Source organism: Lactuca saligna, chromosome 8, assembly GCF_052625555.1.
Source record: "Lactuca saligna cultivar CGN05327 chromosome 8, ASM5262555v1, whole genome shotgun sequence".
Classification (NCBI taxonomy): Eukaryota; Viridiplantae; Streptophyta; class Magnoliopsida; order Asterales; family Asteraceae; genus Lactuca; species Lactuca saligna.
Genome location: NC_136424.1, coordinates 135,243,190 through 135,268,833, shown reverse-complemented (window position 1 = coordinate 135,268,833; position 25,644 = coordinate 135,243,190).

Below are 25,644 nucleotides of genomic sequence, written 5' to 3'. Positions count from 1 at the left end.
TCTTATGCTCCATGGGTTTAACCTCCATGGACTATCCATGGATTATCTCATTGGTTTAGCCAAGAGTCGAGTCCCTGACAATGCTCTCACTGGTCCTGAAATCATCCATGAAACCACTGAGAATATCATTCAAATCCGGGAACGATTGAAAGCTTCACAAGATCGCCAAAAGAGATACGCTGATAACAGACGGAAACCTCTGGAGTTCCAGGTTGGAGACCGTGTCGTGTTGAAGGTCTCGCCCTAGAAAGGTATGGTACGCTTTTGAAAGCATGGGAAACTTAATCCGAGGTACATTGGACCCTTCGAGATCCTCTCCAGGATCGGTCTGGTAGCCTATAAACATCGTTTACCCCATGAGCTTAGTAACATCCATCCCGTATTCCATGTCTCGAATCTTAAAAAGTGCTTATCCGATAAAACCCTTGTGATCCCTCTGGACGAGATCGAGATCAACGAAAACTTGAACTTTGTGGAGGAACCGATCGAAATCATGGATCGAGAGATCAAACGTACGAAGCAAAGCCGTATCCCGATAGTGAAGGTTCGCTGGAATGCCAACCAAGGACCGGAATTCACTTGGGAGCGTGAAGACTCGATGAAACAAAAGTATCCACATCTCTTTCCAGATCAATGATTTGTTTCTTAATTATGAATTTTGGGACGTAATTCCCTCTAACGGGGGGATAATGTGACAACCCGAAAATTCTTTCCATTATTGTAACTCGTTCCGTTAATAAATACGTTGTTTTTGATTTATTTCCGTTTTCGTTATTAAATTAAGTCATAATATTTTGGTTGTTTATTATGACTTAATGGTTGTTTAAATATAATAATAAATCAAGGAAATAATTCTAAATTAAATATTAGTAAATTTTTAGTTTCAACCATAACAAGTTACGACAACTTTATCGGGTGCGACCAAAAGCATCGTATATCGTTAGTATCGGGTAGAATTCCACCAGGTTCCAAACCCAACCACTATATAAAGTTTGTGTGGGCAACATTTGAAGACTTTTGCCCATCTCACAACTTTCTCTCACTACTCTCTCTCTAGAACTCGAAATTGGTCCGAAAATCCTCCTTTCAAGCTTTCATTTTGGTAAGGAATTTATCCTAACATATTTCTAAGCTTGTTTATCATTCAAATTCATGTTGGAATCACCCAAAACACATATGAACATGTGTTTACGGTTTGGGGACCCTCCCAAGACCGTGAACACCTCATATGAGGGTTTTGAAGCCTCAAAACCCCTCCAAAACACTTCTAGGGGTGAGATTCGGCCTAGAAATTTGCATGCATGAGATTAGGACCCCAAAATCACACCAAATGAGGCATGGACATTAGTTTATGGCCCAAGCACGTTCTTGGACCGTAAACCCTCATTCATAGACCTTAAACACCTTGTTGGATGTTAGTTTTCCATTAAACACATCCAATAGACTTCCAAGAGTGCATAGAACCTTGTAACCCTTCAACAAATGCACCAAACCGTACCAAATGGGACAAACTTGAGTTTACGGACCAAGAACATTCGTAAACCCACCTCCTTACGCCGTAAACACCCTTCAAAGGGTATTAAGGTGCCTTTAACCCCTTGGATAGCTTAGTTTTGGACCTAGAATCACATGTGATTGAATTACAACCACCAAAGCCCTTGATTCATGGACAAACGTGAGTTTACGGTTGTAAAATCATGAGTTTAAGGTAGTAAACTCCCAAAGAACATCTCCTTAGACCGTGAACTCATTTCCCAAGGCCATTTCAAGTCCCGATCACTTCCTAAGCCATGGAATCGACCCTAGATCCTTCCTGTGTGCATTGTATGCCCATTTGGCATCCAAGAACCCACCACCCATGAGTTTACAGCCGTAAACTCATGGGAATATGGTCAATGGTCTGTAAACTCCTCAAGGAGAGTAAACTCCATATTTAGGCCCTACACACCCTTAGATGCTACCCGGATCACTCCTAACACTTGAATTGAAGTGTTTTCACGTCTTGGAGTGCATATTCACGTCTAATTAGTGGTTCAAAGTCTAATTAGATACATTTGTATATCATTTCATATTACATAGGAACCTTGCGTGTTAACAAGCCCCGAACCAACGTTTAGCATCCAAACCAACTCGTTTTCTCGTCTGGTGAGTTCATACCCCTACCCTTTTTCAATGTTTTTCACTGTGTTCAGAGGGGGGGGGGGGAATACAAGCAAAGTACAAGGGATACTTGTACTCAAAACTTGTTTTACATGTGTTGTGTTTCATATTACATATGCTTTTAACACTGATAATCATAACAGATAACCGTTTGAACTTGCAGAACAGTTATTCAGATTATTTGTGAAATACGTTATAAAATGTTGTATTTTATATTTTCACAAATGGTTTTCCATATTATATCAGTTAAAAGCATGACATTTGAACCTTGAATATGAAACTTAGTACACTGTTTTGTCCTCGGTAACAATCCACAGAGATACGCGAGTGGAGGATCCTTGTTTGTAACAGGATCTTTCTATATTATTACTAGTAAATTTGTTATTCCTATAAATTGGAGACATGTCCTCGGTGAACACTCCACAGAGATACGCGAGTGGAGGACCGCACCCGTAACCAGAATCTCTTAGATATGGAGCGTGACTTGAGTGTATAGATCTATACGAGGCTGACTACCCCACACCTGGCTGCTAGCTACAGCCGAACCGAAATGGTTCAAGCGTGACGAAAGTCATAAGGTGATGTGGACTACTTATTGCCATATCTAGTCTATCGTATGGTTATGGAACTCGCAATTAGGATAACAGAGATTTACTAAATAGTAATAATAAATAAGGTACTTAATTTACTTTGTGCATATTAGTTTTATATACGTGTTAAAACCAATACATTTCACAAGGACAACTGGGTTTTCAGTATACATCTTTCACATTTGGTAACCAACATTCAGGAAAATATGGGATTTTCATGGGGAACATTTGTACATAACCAGAAAAGTGTAACAAACCAGATAACTAAACTTTACATTTCACAAAGGTAAATATGTTTTCAGTATACATCTTTACATTACAGTTTAGGATTCAACAACCAACTTTTAAGAAAATATGGGATTTTCTTGGTATGTAACATTTTCAGAAACGGAAAGGAACTTGTACATTTTTCACAAAAGAAAACTGCTTATGAACTCACCAGCATTATGCTGATTTTCAAACTGCTTGTATTCTCAAGTCTGCATTAGACAGGTACCCGATGATTCCTTTTGGGCAATGACGGAGTGCGCAGAAGGCTCGTCTCACTTTTGTTTATATATATACTATGTATCACACTTGTACAACTTTACTTTTGAAACAAATGTAAACTTTTATATATGTAATGTAATGTTTGTTTACATTACTTACTATGTGCATTGGATTTGATACTCAATGTGGAGTCAACCCCATAAATGTTTCCACCTTCGGTTTTCGGGGTGTGACATCTTCGGTGCCAACTAATTCTCTCTCACCTTATTTTTGGAAGGATCCCTGCGTAGGTCTCCCTTGCTTACTACGTGGCCAAAGGAAAGTGGTTAGATAGAAGGTCATCACTACGTACTCGTAGTAATCATATCGAGTCCTATACGTCGTCTAGGAAACATCATTCTTGTCAGCTTGAAGTTGATGGTACTCTTTGTCGAGCAGTTCATTAGACTGACTGGATAACTCCTGCATTTATGCTGGAGCTAAGCGATACAGAGACTTGGCTACGTGATTAGTTCCTGGAATTAGGTCGATGCGAAACTCGACTCGACGTTCGGGAGGAATTCCCAGAAGCTTTTTGTTAAAAACATCAGGAAAGTTGCAGACTTCCGGGATGCTCTCGAGGTTTTTAACTATTTGTTTCTTGTTGATTACATGAGCTAGGAATGCGCGACGCTCCTTTCACAGAAGCCTTTGAGCTTTGATTCATAATATGATACGAAGATTGGAACTAAATCTATCACTGTAGGTCATGAGAGTCTAGCTAGAGGGGAGATTGATACGGATGGTTTTAACAAAGGATATCTGCATGATTGGGACTTAACCAATCCATGCCAATAAGAACATCAACGCTCTTGATGGTAACTGGTATTAGGTCAATGGGAAAAGAATGATTGTTCATGGTAAAGGTACAATTTATGAATATGTCGTTAGCGTTTCCCTTTCTCATTGTTAGTCATCTCGACGGTAGATGTTTCGGTTACTAGACGAGGACTATATTTAATAAGATGTTTGAATGAATAGCTACTAAGAACTTCTTTAACACTAGATTTGAAAAGGATATGAGTATAAGAATTGTCAAGAATAAATGTACTCGCGGCGATAGAGGGATCGGCGACTGCCTCCTCCTGTTTTATAGCTAGAACTATCCCTGCGTTACTAGTTGTTGTTGCTTTGGGGCAGTTCCGCTTAAAATGCCCTACTTCACCACACTTGTAGCAAGCCTGACCGACACCTGCTCCGGACGCTTGATTGGTTGGTGGGGTTGGTGTTTTGCAGTTTCGAGCAGTGTGCCCCTTTTTGCCACAGTTGTAGCAGATCTTATCGAGGCACATGCCAGGGGTATAATGCTGATAATTGCACTTTTTGCACCAACGGAGGTTACCAACATACCTAGTGGTAGGTGCTTGAGATATAGTCGCAGCGATAAGTGTAGTAGCAACATGGACTGCCACTGTTTTGGGCTTCTTGGAGGATCCTTGTGAACTCTGACCCTTTAGCTTTTTCCAAATAACCATTTTATTTTCCTTACGCTCATTTTTTCGCTCCTGATTATCTTCATGGTTTTGGGGGTAGGTGTTACTTCTTGGTCCACTGGACCTGTTAGGGTTCAAAAGCGCCATTGTAGCCGTCACTGCGGCAGTAACAGCTGCCTGAAATAAGACAGGGTCGAACGGAGGAGAATATGGTGGCGGAGAGTTGTTGTTCCAAGAGCTGGGTCCTTTCTTTGGAAACATTTTGATCTAAAATGATTAGGAAAAAGAGTATGGTAAGTCCCTTGAATTTAATAACGAGATACGAAACAAGGGATATCTCATTATGACAGAAAAAAATATTCCACTAAGCGATAATATAGGAAAGAGTTATCAAAGTATATAAACTATTGCTAAGGAATGAGTGAGTAGCAACACTCAGAATGAATTTGTACACGTAATCGGCTTTGGCTAAAATACACCCATAGTATTTTATGTTTTGCTGTGACGATAACTCATTGTTTGGATCTTAGGTAAGTTTTAGGCATGCTACATACCACAGTCACTCCCACGAACATGTTGGTTGTGTCTCGAGTGAATGTAGTTGATCAAGCTATATTGACCCTAGACACGACTACATAACTGCCCATGTTTAACCACAGTACACAACACCCAATTACTTATGTTTTGTTCTACTCGTAGTTACGGTTCCCAGCGGTTAGGTATACTTGTATACGTTTGAAAATACTTAGATTTTAAAGTATAGTTTTAGTTTAGAGCACTTTGGCCCCTTAATGTTTATAGTCTTATACCATGTAAGGTTTGGTATACTAGTTCAATACAAACAAGGGCTATGATACCAATCTGTCACACCCTGAAACCAACGGCGGAAACGTTCCGGGGCGGAGGCCGTCATGTAGAGTATCACAACCAATGTACATAGTAAGCATAGCAAACACAAAACATTACATTACATAAAATCACTACATTTGTTTGAAAGTAGAAAAGTAAAGTAATACATATTTACAGATACATAAGTTTAAACAAAACATAGACGTGACTTCCATACGCTCCGTCTTCAACAAAAGAACGCGGGATACCTGTCTAAGGAGAACCTGAGAATACAAGCAGTTTAAAAATCAGCATAAAGCTGGTGAGTTCATAAGCTGTTTGTTTATGTAAAAAGATAATGTTTCCTTGGTTTTTCTGAAAAGTTGTTATCCAAGAAAATCCCATATTTTCTAACATGTTTGTCGATTTCCATAAGAAAGACCCTGATTATCACCAGTACGATAAGAAAACCATAAGTTGAGATCATTGGAATACCATCCTGTACGAAAGTAGGTAGTTTTAATATAAAAAACTATAGATTAAAGGAAGATATAAAATACGTGAACCAAATTTATATTAATACGTATTGTGAGTCGGATAACCATGCTAATATTACACGTGACGTCCTTGATGTTCTGTAGGCATCGGACGATATCCAGAATTTGTCACCCCAGGCGTGCCCGCCTAACTGTAGCTAGCAGTTAAGGTGTAGGATTGTCAATCCCGAATAGATCTATTCACAAATTCCACGCTCTCCCTCCAGGAGACTCTGGTTATACTTCCGGGGAGGATTTACTAATGACCCGAAGGGTTTAATGAAGATAAATATCACAAGCTAATATTAAATTATTCACGGTGTAATCGGTCGTTATCAAACATCGTAGTCGTTTTGAAACATAATACAGTAAAAACAGTTTAATACAATGAAATTATCTAGCAGGATACTCTAAATTAAACAGAGATAAACTGAATCAGACATAGTTTATCTATTAAGTTTGCATGAAATCTGTGCTCGTAAAACAAGAACTGAAGATCCCAAATTATTCCCATAATAATTTGATTGTTTTTATTGTTTCTTACACTGTAATTGAAAGCTACTTAGTTATATTCAGTAAAACATCCCTTATGCTCCGCATGATACAAAAGGGGTAACGATATCTAAAAGTTTGCCAGATATTTATAAAATTACATTAGTTTTAGATTTCAAAAAAATCTATAGTTTGCTTGTATCCCCCCCTGAAAACATTGAAAAACACGGAAAAAGGCGTAGGGGTATGAACTCACCAGACGAGAAATGTGTCGGTTGGATGCTAATTGTCATTTCGGGGCTTCAAAACACACGAGGTTCCTATGTAATATGAAGAGATACATAATTTGTATCTAGTTAGACCTTGATTTACTAATTCACATGAATTAACACTTCAAGGGGAGAAAACACTTCAATTTAAGTGTTTGGAGTGACCCGGGTAGCATCTAAAGGTGTGTAAGGCTTCGATATGGAGTTTGCTCTTCAAGAGTAAACTCCTTATGTAATTTTTGGCCCAAATGACCAACTACCTATGAGTTTACGGCCGTAAACTCATGGTGGGGTGTTCTAGGATGCTTAATGGTCTTATAACTCTTAAGGGTTGATGCTAGGATCAAATCTAAGGCATAGGAAGTGGTTTAACTAACAAAGGGACCATTTAATGGCGTTTACGGTAGTAAACTAGGAATTTATAGTCGTAAACTCTCTCATACTCAATCCTTATGTGTTTCAGTGGTCCAAGATTAATCACATGTGATTCTAACTCAGTTTACACGTCATAGGATGAAGTTAAGGCACCATTTGACTCATTTATAGGAGTTTACGGCCTAGGAACCTTTCCTTGGGGGTTTTATGGACGTGAACTCCTAAGGGAGTGGTTTTTATCAAGTTTAAGGTCCCTAACACATTTGTGGATGCATCTAGACATCATTCCAAGGCTTAGGAGGTGTTTAAGGGGCATCTTAACACCTTTAAAGGGGTTTACGGCCTATGAATTGGTGTTTACAGTCCAAGCATGTGCTTAGGCTAGAAACTCATGTTTACCCCTCAAATGTTAAGGTGTTGATGTTCTAAGTCCAGTATTGTAAGCCCCTAAGTCATATCTAAGCTACAAATGTGGTTTGGAAGGGTTTTGAGGCTCAAAAACCCCATCTATGTGAGTTTACGGCCCAAGAGTGTTCCAGGGCTGTAAACACATGTTTATGGTCCTTTTTCATAATTTAAACATGAATTTTAAGGTTAAAGATGTCATAGTATGAGCTAGGATACTTATCTTACCGATTTGGAGCTTTGAATGGGGTGATTTTTGGATCAAAAGCTTAGATATGTAGAGAGAGAGTAGAGAGAGGTTGAAAAAGCTTCAAATCAAGTTCTTTGAACTTTATATATGGGTCAAGTTTGAGACACGGTGGAATTATACCCGATACTGAAGTTTACCGAGGCTTTTGGTCGTACCCGATTAAGTGTTTGTAATCCGACGAGGTCGTAACTAAAAATTATCCAATTAAATATCGAAAAGTGTTTTCATGTTTTTCTAATGTGTTTGGATACTTACGAGGTCATAATAAAAATCTTAAATTAAATGAACTAATCCAAAATGTTAACGGGAAGATTGAAAGACAAACGGGTTTTACCAACGGGGAATGGGTTACAGCGACGGAACAATTTACGGGTTGTCACATATTATAACCAGAATCTCCAGTCAGGGATCGAAACAAGTGTGTACAGATATATATTGGGATTAACAACCCTATACTTACACTGCTAGTTACAGCCGAGCATACACGCCTATGAGTGATAGTTACTATCAATAGCTTAATGCCTTCAAAGCGTTGTTTCAGGCCATCTAGCCATAGTATGGTTATAATAACTCATTAAAAAGATATTAACAATATGTTAGTGTATATCTAACTAAACATGAGTACATTTTGAAAGCACTAGGTTTACAATGGTACAGTTTATAGTATTACATTACAATTTACAATAACAGTTGTTGGAGCCAGGGAAACTCACTTATACATGTTTTACAAAAGAATACAAATACAAAACAATGGTTTATAAATAGAATAGTTTTATGAGATTAAAACTAATTTTCATATACATTTGAAAATATAGGATTCTCTGGAACAGTTTACATATTCAAAGAACATAAAACATACTTTGAAACATAAATACTTATGCACCCACTCAACTTTATTCTGATACTCTATTTTCAAATTACTTGTATTTTCAAGTAATCAGTAGACATGTACTCCCCGAGCTTTGAGAAGATGGAGCCATTTTGAGTCATATCTTTTATAATTTGTTATAACTATTTTGGTGTCAATATACAGAGATTGAACATATGTAAATACTTTTACATTTTAAAAACAATGGTTGTTTGTACTTTGATTACTATGATGCATCTGTTTTGATACTACAAATGAAGTCCTCCACCCCCCCCCCCCCCACGTTTCCGTTGTCTGGTTTGGGGGTGTGATAACACATGATCTCTTTCACACTAGCAACACGATCATCTTGCATATGTAATTGCGTTGTTGTTAATATTAAGTTCTAACACAGGTAATTTCATCACATCCAAAGGTTTTATGTCAGAGATCCAAAAGGATTTAGCGCTTTCCTTGTACACCCTAGTGTTCTTGCAATTGATTTTATTTTCTTACTGTTATTTAATTGATTAAAATATTTTCTCAATCTTATTTGATTGTTTATCTGATTTGATAGTCGAAATTTTACTAAAAACAACGAAAATATCTTGAGGTATCTTGGTATTTATGATTATTTGATTTGATAGCCGAAGATATTTTCTCAAGCTTATTTGATTGTTATCTGATTATAAATACACTTATTCTTATTTCAAACTAAATAAACATCATTAAATTTTTTATGAATATCATAGTTTTCTTCCTAGGATCTTGGATACGACCAAGATCTTCGACATATTTGAACTTCTTAAGCGCTTCACAGTTAAACCCTTTATTTTAAACAACACACCACACATACTAATTAGGTTACGAAATTAGTTTAGCAATTTTTACTAAAACAATTTGGTGAAATCTATGGGACAAGTGGTGCTATTGTATTTTCTTGAGATTATTCAAAAATGATTTTTCTTATATTTTTAAATCTATTGTATCTTTACACAATAAAAATGTCTTGTTTGCCAAAATTTACTTTGCACTTTGTTCCATCCTTCTCTGCTGGTTAGAGACTACCCCCACCTCCTTATGTTAACCTACAAAAAAGGGTTGTCTTCACATATGCACCGATCCAATATTATGGAGGAACAACAGAAGAAATACTAGTTACGGTCTCAAACATAAAAACCATATGCATCTTAACAAGAATGGATTGACATATCTCTGAGTAAAGTGAAACCAATCAAATGTTGTCAAATGAATGGTTAGATTCAGCTATGATTAGAGAAGGCCTATGGAAACTACATTAACTTCAAATTCATGTTGCAACCTAGGATCCTAAATTTGATATTGGTGCATCTTTAGAACATGAAGTAGGGGACATTATATTGAGGCAGACTAGCATGGGATGTCGCGTTTCCCAAGATATTAAAGAGATATTGTACATCCCATCAAATACATAATATTTGGGGATAAGTCTAATTATGGCGAAGGAAATCAAGAAATTGAGAGAAATGATCTCAAGTGTACCATGTGTGATTCAATCTATAGCATAGCTTTCTCATACTAGCCGTAGGGTCTTAGGATGTACACCCTTATTCGTGACATTGAAGTTCTAAAGAGATTTTATACACCCAACATGAAAGTGTATGATGGGATCATTGATCCTAAAGAGCATGTCCTCCAACAGAGAACACATGGAAATTGTACCAATTCCACAACATCTTAAGGATGCTTGTCTATGCATGGGTATTGTTCAACCCTTAAAGGATCTACACTAAAGTGGCTTCTAAATTCCCCTCGTTGCTCTATAACAATTCTCTCTCATCTCGTTAAATTGTTTAATTCTTAATTTTATTGTAGTAGAACTTTTGAGAAACTAAGAATTGACCTTTACATATTAACTCAAGGCAATGATGAGACCATGAAAGGATATATTTGCATGTTTGGGAAAAAAGACCTAGATATTCCACTTCAAGATGTTGAAATAGTCGTGGAAGCCTTCCAGATGAGACTAAAGAAAGATTCTCCATTCTACCAGATCTTGTCCTGACCGCATGTAAGAAGCTAGATGAAGTCAGAAGCAAAGCCTTAAAATTTATTAGGCTTAAAGAAGAAAAGAAAATGTAGAAGAGGATGAACACATCCTACCACGATTCTAATAAGAAGAATGACTCTTCCTCCCAAAAGCCTTACAAAGATAAACCTTAATCAAGACCTATTAATCAAAAGATTAATGCTCTGGAAGATGAAGAGGAGGATAGAGATCATCCAAAGTATCTGACTATTGTTTTTCTATTAATGTTTCAACTTTATTGTATGTAATATCGGGTATTGGGACATGGAAATATGGCCCATGAAAAATGATAAAACACAAAGATAGAAAGATAAATCTAAGTGTTCCACTTACCACTAATATTGTATACATCTTACTGAACATTTCTTCGCCATTAGAAAATAGATTAGTTATGTGTTGAGAAAAGGACATGAAAGAACACTTTCTTGACCAACAAGAAGCATATATATTTCTTAGAAAATGAAATCAAAGATATAGTAGACCCATGCCATTACGTTCTAGTTATTACACTATATGTGGCCAACCGCTTCGTTCAAAGGATCTTGATAGATGGTGACAGTTCATTCAACATCATTCTGTTGGAGCCACTCAACAAAATGAACACCCAAGATTCTGAGATGGTACGATGATCCTCAATCCAAGTGGGATTTAGTAGCGAGACCAAGAATACTATTAGAGAAATTAAGGCACCAATATATATATATATATATATATATATATATATATATATGTTGGGTTTTGAGCACTATAACACTCCTATGGTGCACATGCAACCCTAAATGCTTTGGATCTATGTTTTCTCTAGTTATACATGCATTTTCAGTTTTTCCAAATCATTCTCCCTTACTAGCATACAATTTTCAAATGAACAATACAACTAGTTAGATAACTTGCCTCTTATAAGGAGTTGTAGTTCTTGACCTTTGAAAGATCGAGCACCCCAAGCGTGATGATTGTAATGGTTCACAAATACCAATATACTGTTGGGTTTTGAGCAATCTAACACTTCCTAAGTGTGCATGCAACCCTAATAAACCTTGGATATATGTTTGTCTAAATACATGCAAAATAATAATTTTCCAAGGTTTATAACCTATCTAACATGGCATGGGGAACATTTCAACATAAAAGAGTTAGAAGAGATTACATACCTTTTGGTGAGTTTGGTTCTAAGGAGTTTGAGGGCCAAGCACCAATAGTGTGAATGCCTCAAATGGAATCACAAACACCACAAACTCTTGGAAAACTTTGAGAGAGTATACACCTTGTATAAAATCGGCCACACACATGCACACACACACTAGTTCACTAGTTTTTTCTTAGGCTCCATTTCATGCTCCATAAGCATGCTTAAATAGTGTGCATGGTTAGGGTGAAACCCTAATAACCCATGTCTTTTCCTTTCCAAGGATCCATCGATTAAAAGCTCCATGGATCATCCATGGACTTCCATATAAGCCTAGCCCATTAACAAATGAGTATTAGCCCACACTATATAAAACAAATAGCCCATAATCTAATTAGTCTTCCTTTTAATCTCTAAATTAATTCATAATTAATTTAAGACTAAAACTAATTAAATAACATAACTTCATATTAATATATTATAACTCATAATATATTAATAAACATATGTGTATAACTCTCATAAAATTATCCATAATAGTTTGGATGAGATAAAACCCAAATGGACCATGTCGGTCGGGTCAAGTATATACCAAATAAGTTATGGACTTAGACACATTATCCAACATATACAAGTGGAGGCTTAGGAGAATATGTTACTTAGCACAAACTCAACTTCACTCTCTTAAAAATGAATGGGTGCGGATTTTGAGACTACGGGTATGGTTTTATAGTGTTACTAAGAAAGGGTTACATTCATTCAAACCCTAATGCCCAATAACTTTTAACATTCTTATGCTCCATGGGTTTAACCTCCATGGACTATCCATGGATTATCTCATTGGTTTAGCCCATCTTGATAATCCTGATCATTGGCCCACACTATAAGAATCCTTAATTTACATAATCAATCCCCATATATTTTATTAGTCTCTTTTGACCACAAAATTAATTCCAAATTAATTTTTGATTAATACAAATTAAATAATATGATTTCATATTAATATATTATACTTTTAATATATTAATAAATCATAAGTAACGTTATTCTCAGAAGCCCATCCTATCAAATTACACTGGAGAAGGCAACCCAAAAGGACCATTCTACAATCGGGTCAAGTACATCCAAGTTATAGTTAGAGGTTTAGACACCAAATTCATCAGTCTCCTACTTGGATAAGTCTAATTACTATAGATGACAATGTGACTTCATAATCCAACTTAACAATCATAAGCTTTCAAAAGTCGTTGTCGAACTCTAATCTAGTCTGTGATGCGTCCTTCAGATAAGGGGTCATATATTCCTCTGTTTTCAAGATATCTATGCGGACAAACACATGGAACATAGTAATATTTATTTTCCCACAATTTTTTTCTCAAATTTCTGATTCATCCGATACGTCTGACAGGGGCCGACACATATGTCAAAATAGAATCATCGAGGGGCCCAAGATATTGCTTTTAATCCTCTTAGGATAAAAGGAACAAATAAATTTCAACATTATATGCTCGTACTAACTACTCATCAAATCATGCACAACGACACGTTTTATAACATCGAGTTACTGATGCGTTTTCGTGCCATCAATGGACACCAACTTGTAGTCAACAACTCATATATCTTGCTTTGAAATTATATGATATTATCATCTAACAATTACTCGTGATAAATTACATGCAGTAATTAAGACAAGCGCGGGTTAAATCCAATAATCAAATCTTATTTAAGGAGCATTCAAGAATGGTGTAGCATACTCTTGCTATGTCTAACACCTTAGAGAACCTACAAGCCAACGCATGACATTCTAGCCTCTTTACCTACTTCCAAAAATGTGGATGGTTTGAATACTCTTATTATTCTGGAAGTAAAGCATGCAAAGGGAAACAATAGTAAATATTTAACGAAAGATAGTAACTTTGCTTATAAAAAGACTCCTTTTATTTAATCATCAAATGTCAATTACAATTTAGCTATTATAAATTTTTATTTATCTAACCACTAAAATTAATATCGTCTGTTAGGCCAATACCCCTTGCATGTTAGGAGTACTTAACCCTAGTTAGTCCCTTTGTAAGGGATCTACTTGGTTATCATCTGAAGATATACTCCTCACCACGAGGTGTCCTACTTCTACATGATGTCTTATGAAGTGGTAATTTATGACGATATACCTATCTCATGGTTCCTTCGTTAAGGCAACCGCCCCTTCGTTATCACAGAAAATCTCCATAGGCTCCTTTATGGATGGAATGACTCCAAGGTCACCGATGAAGTTTCTCAACCATATCGTCTCCTTCACCGCTTCGCTTGTTGCTATGCAGTCTCATTCACACGTTGAATCAACTACAGTCTCATGTGTAGAACTATTCCATGTCACTGCTCCTCAATTTAGGGTAACTGTTCATCCCGAATGAGAGAGGAAATTATCTCTGTCTGTTTGAAAGTTGGTGCTACTATGACTTGTCACTGTCAAGTCATCGCTCCCACCAAGGGTAAAGACGTAGTCCTTGTTCCTCCTCAAGTACTTAAGAATGTTTTTAACCGCAGTCCAATGAGCTTTACGAGGGATCCATTGATATCTGCTGACCATGATCAAAGCAAAGGCCACATGAGGGTGAGTACCAGTCATAGCATACATGATCAACCTAACTGCGGAAGCATATGGTATATGACTCATCTATGCTATCTCTGCCTCTGTACTCGTACTCTGAGTCTTACTCAGTTTGGTATTGCTTTGGATAGGTGAGTCACCTTTCTTTGAATCCACTATGTTGAAACGCTTCAACACCTTGTCCAAGTAGGTAGTTTGACTAAGTCCTATTAGGATTTTACTCTTGTTTCTCAATCTCCTTATCCCTATAATATAAGCAACATCTCCAAGGTCCTTCATGGAAAAACAATTCCCATGCTAGGACTTAACCCCCTGAAAGGTTGGGATGTCGTTTCCTACGAGTAGTATGTCATCTACATACAGTACCAGGAAGCTAACTATACTCCTACTAGCTTTGACATATACACAGGACTCATCCTTGCTTCTCAAAAATCCAAACTCTGACTTTCTCATCAAAACAAAGATTCCCTCTGCAAGATGCTTGTTTCAATCTATATATGGATTTCTGAAGCTTACACACTCTATTAGGGTACTTTGCATTGACAAAACCCTCTGGTTGACTCATATAAACATCTTCAGCCAACTTTCCATTAAGGAATGCGGTTTTGACATCCATTTGCCATATTTCATAATCATAAAATGCAGCTATGGCCAACGTAACCCTTACAGATTTAATCTATGCTACTCGTGAGAAAGTCTCATCATAGTCAACTCCTGAAGTTTGAGTAAAGACCTTCGCAAGAAGTCACACTTTATATGTGTGTAATTTCCTATCCATGTCAGTCTTCTTCTTGAAGATCCATTTGAACCCAACTGTCTTACGACCCGGTACATTGTCAACCAAGTTCCAAACTTGATAGCCATACATGCACTGAATCTTGCTGTCCATAGCCTCTTTCCACTTTGCATACTCGGGGTCTGCCATGGCTTCCTTGTCATTATTAGGTTCATCTAGATTTACCAGTGTGCTATCACTGATAAATGTGTCACCTTCTGCAGTAATATGGAAACCATAAAACTAAGGTTAAACTATAACTCTACGGGAAAGCCTTAAACGCATGGACTCGTCAATTGGTTCAACCGAAGTTTCCTCCTTGGGTTGAGTGCTAGTGTTTGAGGTTCCTTCATCACTTAACTCTTGACGCTCTTCAAGGTCAATTTGACTCCCACTGTCCGCTTGGCATATGAGTTCTCTCTCGTGAAAGATTCCTCTCCTCGCAACGAAGACAACATTGTCACTCAGTCTATAGAAGAGATATCCAAAGGAATTATGCGGGTAACCTATGAAAATACATCTCTCACTCCGAGGTTCGAGGTTGTCGTGAGTCTTGCATCTCACGAAAACCTCGCAACCCCAAACCTTGATGTGATCTAATGAGGGAGCCTTCCTTGTCCACATCTCGTGAGGTGTTTTGGAAACCTTTTTGGTAGGGGCTAGAATAAGGATATGGGCAGTAGTGTCTAAGGCATACCCCTGAATGAGATAGGTAAAGAAGCTCAACTCATCATGGAAAGAACCATATCTAACAAGGTTCTATTACGCCTCTCAGCCACACCATTAAGTTGTGCTATGCTAGGTGTCGTCAATTGTTAAACAATTCCACATTCCTTAAGATAGTCAAGGAAGTCGAAACTAAGATCCTCTCCTACTCTATCGGATCAAATCATTTTTATCTTCATGCCCTGTTTATTCTCTACTTATTGCATAAACTCTTAGAACTTTTCAAAAGTTTCTGACTTATGCATGAGTAAGTAGACATAGCCATACTGTAACAACCCAGATTTCTAGGTATCTTTTATTCATATATTTTTGGTGTTTTGTGAGGGGACTCGGCGAGTTGGAGCTCAAACTCGCCGAGTAGGATCGCGGTTCTGGATGCGGGTTCGCGCCTGGACTCGACGAGTCCAAGGAATGGACTCGGCGAGTCTGCGCTGTTTAATGAAACCCTAATTTCTGGTCCTAAGCCCTATTTAAAGGACCTTATGGCCCTTCATTGTGGCTACCTTGACCTTGAGAGCACCAAAGCAGCGAAGGGTTCCTATGAGTGAGATAAGAGGCCATTGTTCACTAAATTTGTGTGTATTTGCAAGAAAGGAAGGGGAAAGTCAAGTTAGAAGAGCTTGGGAGCTTGGATCTACTTCCATTTCGCCAGGGGAAGCTTCTTGAGGTATCATTCAGAGCTTATTTCCGTATTTTTGTTGATATGGTCAAATGTAGGGTTTATTCTTGCCTTGTTTGCTTTGTAATTGAAGTGTGCGAGGTCCCATGGGGATATGGTACCTAGATCTGGACCTTAGCAGGTCCAGAAAGTCCCTATTGCTATGCTTTATGTCCTTCCTTTTTGGGTTGGAGACTAAGGTTGCCATCTTAGAGGTCATTTCTCCAAACAAAAAGCCTTGTAGGTGTTGCATGGTAGCCAAGACTGTGACTTTACGTGATGAATGAGCTTATGAGGGCCAGATCTATGAGTGGATAGAGCGGATTTGACCTCAGAAGCGAGATTGAGTTGATGCATGGCATGGACTCGCCGAGTTTGAAGAACAGACTCGGCGAGTAGCATGAAGATTGTCCTTAACCACTAGTGAGTGGTCCTGCCAAGTTATGGTTGACTCAGTGAGTCATGGAGAGTTAGAGAGGGTACGCAGGTGGACTGAGTCGAGCTGGAACTCGCCGAGTTGTTATTGAGACTCAGCGAGTTGAGTCGTGGTGGCCCCGCGATTCATGCCAAGTGGAACTCATCGAGTTAGGGAGTACTCGACGTGTCAAAAGAGAATCCTAGAGAGTTGGTGAAAACGTTTAGACTCGCCGAGTCGCTCTAGTGCACTCGCCGAGTCCGGTCATACTTGACCGTTGACCGTTGACCAGTGTTGAATTGATAGGGGTAGTCAACCTTAGTGGTAAAAGTATTAATTAGAGATATATGATGTTATAGGAGGATTATAGCTCGGGGATCGAGCACGAGTGATTTCCAGGATTCGCGAGTTATCCAGATATACGAGGTGAGTCTTCTCACTATACTTTACCTTGAGTAGGTCACCAGAGTTATGTGACAGAGTATTTGTATGCTATGTATGTTATGTATTGTGCTGCATTACTTCTATGTGATTTATGCTATGCATGTTTACAGAGTTAGAACCGGAAGGTTCACAGAGTTAGAACCTGAGGGTTCATAGAGTCTGGGTGCACGGACCCACAGAGTTATAGCCTCGAGTGGCTAATATGTGTTTTGTGTGGTATTTTGGGGAACTCACTAAGCTTTGTGCTTACTGTGTTAGTGTTGTTTGTTTTCAGGTACTAGTGATGACCGTGGGAAGGCGTCGGCTTGATCTGTACACACGCACAAGATTTTTGTGAAATGTGATCTTGGGATTTTGTATTTACTTGAATTGGATAATTAAAATATGGTTGTTTTATGAATATTAAATGAATTATGTTTTATGGAAATTTGAAAAATTTGTTTTGAAATTTACGGTGTTACAATTTGGTATCAGAGCCTTGGTTTGAGGGATTCGGGTACACCTTCGGGAGTATTTGAACTCAAACTGAGGATTTGGAAAAATATTTTCAAAAGAAAATTTAACTTTTCTAAGAGTAAAAGATTTTTAGAGAAATTCAAGGAAGAAACGTGTGTACGATCGGTCAGCGCCCGAACGGTGATTTCCCAGAATACCCTTATGTTATATGTTTATGATGTATTCTCTTGCTAGAGTAGGCTAGGTATTCTTATTAGGACTAGAGTACCCTGATTTGTGATGCCTTAGCCTAGGGAGATGTGAGTTGCTATGAGATGCTTGAGAGCGAATAGGTAGCAGCGAGGAGCTTATGAGAGATCTGTTAGAGTGTGATAGAGTACTTGGAAGTTGTGATCCGAAGAGGAGGATTTGGGGTGTTTACTGAGATGGTGTGGACAGTAGTATTGGGCCCGTACTACTGAAAGCACCGGGGTGGTGCACGGTCCAAATAACAATCTTTGGAATACCAAGACTCAAGGAGGGATGGGTTGTCGAGTGTGTGTATGCTCGAGCGGATTCTAATTTATCGTATGTTGTATTTCAGAGGTTGATCATGGTGAGGACACATCATATGCCGGAGGGTGTCAGGGCTAGTGATGAGGAGATCCGACAGATCATTCATGAGGAGGTGGCTGCGGTCATCAGGGCAGAGATACCAAAGATGTTCGGGTCTATTAAGACCGCGCTGATTGAGACCTTCGACGAGCGTTATGCCGCTCTTTCTAAGGCTGCGGTTGCGGCGGCCACTACAGCTATTGCTGCTGCTAGGCCACAGGGTGGTGACGCATTGCTGTTCCGGGAGTTCAGCAACACGAAACCACCGGAATTTGATGGGACCCAGGACCCGGTGGCGGCTATGAGATGGATTTCTGACGTAGAGGGGTGTTTCTTCACTTGCTCATCTCCTGAGCATTTAAGAGTACGCTTCGCGCTGAACCAGCTTTGCTTGGGAGCGAAGGACTGGTGGAAGTTTCTCACAGCACACTTTTCGCTTGCTGAACTTGCGGCAGTGACCTGGGAGAGGTGCACTGCCATGTTCCGAGATGAGTACGTTCCCCAGGTGGAGAGGGAGCGTTTGGCCCAGGAGTTTCTGACCCTCAAGCACGGCACGGAGTCTGTTACGGTGATCACCAGGATGTTTCACGAGAGGGAGATGTTCTGCCCTGAGCACGTGTCCACTGAGCAGGCACGTATGAGTCGATATTTGAGTATTTTGAGACGGGACATTTGGGAGTTCGTGTCGAAATCCTCCTACCGGACATTTGCTGAGCTTCAGGAAAATGCCCGGAAGAGGGGGATCGAGCTAGAGACCCAGTCTAACGAGGAGGATGAGTCTCATGGGAGGGATCGGTGACCGGCACAATTCCATCCGGCAGCCAAGCGGGCCAACCCGCTGATCCCAAATCAGGGAGCCAGAAGGGCCGCACTTGTGGAAAGTGCGGCAAGGGTCATGATGGAATGTGTAGAGCGGGATCTTGCTACAAATGTGGCAAGGAGGGACATATGGCGAAGGACTACCCTAAGGGGTTTGCAGTATGTTTTCACTGCAACCAGACCGGACACCGGAAGGTGGAGTGTCCGCAGTTGCGGGGATCAACTCAGGGAGCACCTCAGGGATCTGCCCCTGCCGCCATCAGAGCTACTGGGAGTGGGCCAGCGAAGGCCGAGGCGCCGAGGGCACGTGGGAGAGCATTTCAGTTGACCGCGGAGGAGGTCCGCGTAGCGCCCGATGCCGTGGCTGGTACTTTTCTTGTGAATTATGTACCTTCCTTGGTATTATTTGACTCGGGTGCGAGTCGGTCCTTTGTATCTTTGGCGTTTAGTCAGCACATCAGTGTTAGTCGCGAGGCACTGAGTTGGCCTCTGAGAGTTTCCATAGCTGATGAGAAGGCGATATATGCCACGAAGGTGATCCATGGGTGCATACTCGAGATTTTCGGTGTTGAGTTCCCGATCGATTTGGTTCTTATTGCCATGGGCTATGTTTGTGTCATCGTGGGCATGGACTGGTTGAGCAAGTTCAGTGTGGTTATCGACTGTGAGCGACAGCTAGTGACCATATGAGACCCTAGTGGGGGAGTTCTTACAGTATACGGTGAGGGTACCCGTTCTGGGTCAGCATTTTGTTCGGCCGCTAGGGTGAGACAGTGTTTACAGCAGGGCTGTAAGGGCTTTGTGGCGTACGTCTCAGATACGCGGGTTGATTCCAGGAGGCCGAGGTCGGTGGAGGAGGTTCCTATAGTGTGTGAGTTCCCGGATGTCTTTCCAGAGGAGTTTCCGGGGGTGCCTCCCATGAGGCAAGTAGAGTTCGGTATTGATTTGGTCCTGGGGGCCGCGCCTATCGCTAAGGTGCCTTAACGTCTTGCACCTCTAGAGATGCAAGAGCTATCCTCGCAGCTTTAGGAGCTGCTGGGGAAAGGGTTTATTCGGCCGAGTAGCTCGCCGTGGGGAGCACCCATTCTGTTCGTAAAGAAGAAGGATGGTTCACACCGGATGTGTATTGATTAGCGGGAGTTGAACAAGCTGACGGTCAAGAACCGTTACCCGTTGCCGAGGATCGCCGACTTGTTCGACCAGTTGCAGGGAGCATCTTGGTTCTCCAAGATCTATTTGAGGTATGGATACCATCAGGTGAGGGTACGAGATGAGGACGTCCAGAAGACAGCATTTAGGATGCGTTATGGGCATTATGAGTTTGTGGTGATGCCTTTCGGGCTCACCAATGCTCCGGTAGTGTTCATGGATCTCATGAACCGGGTATGCAGGCCGATGTTGTATCAGTCGGTGATCGTATTTATTGATGAAATTTTGGTACATTCGAGATCTAGGGAGCAGCATGAGGAGCATTTGAGAGAGGTTCTCGGAGTTCTGAGGTTGGAGAGGCTTTATGCCAAATTCTCCAAGTGTGATTTCTGGTTGCGGGAGGTCCAGTTCTTAGGACATCTCGTTAACCAGGAAGGCATATTGGTCGATCCGGCCAAGGTTGAGGCGGTAATGAGTTGGGAGTTTCCTAGGGTTGCCAGGGTATTATCGGAGGTTTATTAAGGATTTCTCCAAGATCGCAGTGCCACTCACCAGATTGACCCGGAAGGGTGTTGCTTTTTCATGGGGCCCCGAGTAGCAGGCCTCCTTTGAGACACTTCACCAAAGATTGTGCGAAGCCCCGGTCTTAGCTCTCCCGGAAGGGATGGAGGACTTTGTGGTATACTGTGATGCATCGATTCTGGGGTTGGGAGCGGTGCTGATGCAGAGGGGGCATGTGATAGCATATGCATCGAGATATCCCACCCATGATCTAGAGTTGGGGGTAGTGGTGTTCGCCCTCAAGATTTGGCATCACTACCTGTATGGGGTTCGGTGTACGATTTACACACACCATAAGAGCTTGAAGTATTTGATGGATCAGCCCAACCTAAATATGCGTCAAAGAAGGTGGTTGGATGTGGTCAAGGATTATGATTGTGAGATCCTGTACCACCTAGGAAAGGCTAATGTGGTAGCCGATGCATTGAGCCGTAGGGCAGAGAGCATCCCGCTGCGGGAGGTATGTTTAAGATTGACCGTGATAGCTCCAGTGTTGGATGCCATTCGTGGGGCACAGGCCGAGGCTGTGCAACCTGAGATGCAGAAGAGGGAACGGATTGTTGGTTTGGTTTCAGAGTTTGGTACCGATGGTCGGGGGCTTATGACATTTCAGGGGCGTACCTGGGTGTCGTTTGTGGGAGGAACGCGTACCATTTTGATGGAAGAGGCTCATCAGTCGAAATTTTCGATCCATCCGGGGGCCACTAAGATGTATTTGGATCTGAGAAAGGAGTATTGGTGGCCCTGTATGAAGAGGTATGTCGCGTGGTTTGTTGAGAGGTGCTTGACCTGCTGTAGGTTAAAGCCGAGCACCAGAGGCCGCATGGTAAGTTGCAGCCATTGGAGGTTCCCGAATGGAAGTGGGAACAGATCACTATGGATTTCACCACCAAATTGCCAAGGATTGCCAGGGGAGTTGATGCAATTTGGGTGATTCTGGACAGGTTGACGAAGATCGCTCACTTCCTTGCCATCAGTGAGAGTTCTTCAGCAGAGAAATTTACGGAGGTGTATGTGAGGGAAGTGGTATCTCGGCATGGGGTGCCGATCTCGATTGTTTCAGACCGTGATGTGCGTTTCACTTCCAGGTTCTGGAAGAAGTTTCATGAGGAGTTGGGTACTAGACTGCATTTTAGTACCGCATATCATCCCCAGACAGACGGTCAGAGTAAGCAGACGATTCAGACGCTCGAGGACATGCTCCGGGCATGTGTGTTGGATTTCGGGGGTAGCTGGGATGCATATTTACCCTTGGCAGAGTTTTCCTACAACAACAGCCATCATTCGAGCATTGGTATGCGACCATTTGAGCTGTTGTATGGGAGGAGGTGTCGGACCCCCATTTGTTGGGGAGAGGTTGGACAGAGGGTGATGTGCAATACAGAGATTGTGCTTCAGACGACAGAGTAGATCCAGCAGGTCAGACAGAGGTTGTTGACTGCTCAGAGCCGACAGAAGAGTTATGCAGACAGACACCGGTCTGAGCTTGAGTTTCAGGTCGGCGACCTTGTACTCCTGAACGTCTCTCCTTGGAAATGAGTGATTCGATTCAGGAAGAGGGGCAAGTTGGGGCCACAATATATTGGTCCTTTCCGTGTGATCGCGAGGGTAGGCCGGGTAGCCTATCGTTTGGATTTGCCAACAGAGTTGGGGCAGATTCACGACACTTTTCATGTGTCGCAGCTGAGGAAGTGTATAGCCGACGAATCGGCAGTGGTTCCATTAGAGGATATTCAGGTAGATGCGAGCCTGAATTATGCCGAGAGACCAGTGGCCATCAGAGATCGAAAGATCAAGGTTTTGAGGAACAAGGAGGTACCCCTGGTGTTGGTTCAGTGGCAGCATCGGAAGGGATCAGAGATGACTTGGGAGCCGGAGCGTGAGATGCGTGAGCAGCATCTGGAGCTATTTGCAGATCGAGACTTCAAGCGCGAAGTCTAGTTCTAGTCGGGGAGAATTGTAACAGCCCGGATTTCCAGGTATCTTTTATTCATATATTTTTGGTGTTTTGTGAGGGGACTCGGCGAGTTGGAGCTCAAACTCGCCTAGTAGGATCGCAGTTCTGGATGCGTGTTTCAGCCTGGACTCGGCGAGTCCGCGCTGTTTAATGAATCCCTAATTTCCCGGTCCTAACCCCTATTTAAAGTACCTTATGCCCCTTCATTGCGGCTACCTTGACCTTGAGAGCACCAAAGCATGTAAGGGTTCCTGTGAGTGAGATAAGAGGCCATTGTTCACCAAATTTGTGTGTATTTGCAACAAAGGAAGGGGAAAGTCAAGCTAGAAGAGTTGGGGAGCTTGGATCTACTTCCATTTCGCCAGAGGAAGCTTCTTGAGATATCATTCAAAGCTTATTTCCGTATTTTTGTTGATATGGTCAAATATAGGGTTTCTTCTTGCCTTGTTTGCTTTGTAATTGAAGTGTGAGAGGTCCCATGGGGATATGGTACCTAGATCTGGACCTTAGCAGGTCCAGAAATCCCTAATGCTATGCTTTATGTCCTTCCTTTTTGGGTTGGAGACTAGGGTTGCCATCTTAGAGGTCATTTCTCCAAAAAGAGCCTTGTAGGTGTTGCATGGTAGCCAAGACTGTGACTTTACGTGATGAATGAGCTTAGGAGGGCCAGATCTATGAGTGGATGGAGTGGATCTGACCTCAGAAGCGAGATTGAGTTGATGCATGGCATGGACTCGCCGAGTTTGAAGAACAGACTCGGCGAGTTGCATGAAGATTGTCCTTAACCACTCAGTGAGTGGTCCTGCCGAGTTATGGTTGACTCAGTGAGTCATGAAGAGTTAGAGATGGTTGACAGGTGGACTGAGTCGAGCTGGAACTCGTCGAGTTGTTCTTGAGACTCGGCGAGTTGAGTCGTGGTGGCCCCGCGATTCATGCCAAGTGGAACTCGTCGAGTCAGGGGAGTACTCGACGTGTCAAAAGAGAATCCTAGAGAGTTAGTGAAAACGTTTAGACTCGCTGAGTCGCTCTAGTGCACTCACCGAGTCCGATCAAAGTTGACCCGTTGACCATTGACCAGAGTTGACCAGTGTTGACTTGATAGGGGTAGTCAACCTTAGTGGTAAAAGTATTAATTAGAGATATATGATGTTATAGGAGGATTATGGCTCGGGGGATCGAGCACGAGTGATTTCCAGGATTCGCGAGTTATCGAGATATACGAGCTGAGTCTTCTCACTATACTTTACCTTGAGTAGGTCACCAGAGTTATGTGACAGAGTATTTGTATGCTATGTATGTTATGTATTGTGTTGCATTACTTCTATGTGATTTATGTTGTGCATGTTTACAGAGTTAGAACCGGAAGGTTAACAGAGTTAGAACCTGAGGGTTCACAGAGTCTGGGTGCACGGACCCACAGAGTTATTGCCTCGAGTGGCTAATATGTGTTTTGTGTGGTATTTTGGGGAACTCACTAAGCTTTGTGCTTACAGTGTTAGTGTTGTTTGTTTTCAGGTACTAGTGATGATCGTGGGAAGGCACCGACTTGATCTGTACACACGCACAGGATTTTTATGAAATGTGATCTTGGGATTTTGTATTTACTTGAATTGGATAATTAAAATATGGTTGTTTTATGAATATTAAATGAATTATGTTTTATGAAAATTTGAAAATTTTGTTTTGAAATTTACGGTGTGTACACATACCTACTGTAATCATTAGTAAAAGTAACATAGAAGTGGTTAGCATCCCTTGTGGTTGTTCTGAATGGTCCACACACATCAGTATGTATGAGATCTAACAGACCTTTAGCCCTTTCCCATGTACCAGTGAAGGGTGACTTCGTCATCTTTCCAAGTAAACAAGATTCTCAAGTATCAGTCGAATTTAACTCGAATCCGAAACTCCATCCTTTTGGAGTTGGGCTATGCGCTTCTTGTTGACATGTCCAAGACGACAAGCCACAAGCATGCCTTATCCAAATCATTGGAAGAATCAATGTGTAACACATTATTTCCTAAGATATATACAACCATCACTCTTTCATATATACCGTTGCAAGGTAATGCTTCAAAATAAAATACAGCATTATAATAAGCATTAATGCCACCAATTTCGTTATTAAAAGAAAAGGTAAAAGCTTGTTTATACAAACTGTGAAAGTAAATAATATTTCTCACCATATCAACTGAGTAACAACAATTATTAAAATCTAAATTTAAACCATTAATAAGAAATAAATAATAAACTCCAATCTTGGTTACAGGTGACACTTTTGTATCTCCCATGATTAAGTTTATCTCCCTGTTATCCACATCCCTACTTCTTTTTAGTCCTTGCAAATCAGAAAAAGTATGAAAACCACAACCTGTATCAAGCACCCAAGAATTAGCATGTGATGAGTTATTAGATTGAATAGTGTAAATACTTGCAAAGCAAGGCTTCATCTTCCCATCCTTTATGTCCTGCAAGTACTTGGGGCAGCTTCGTTTCTAGTGCCCTTTTTCATCGCAATGGAAGTAGTCAACATCCTTCAGATTGGAAGAGGTATTAGTAGAACAAGCATTGG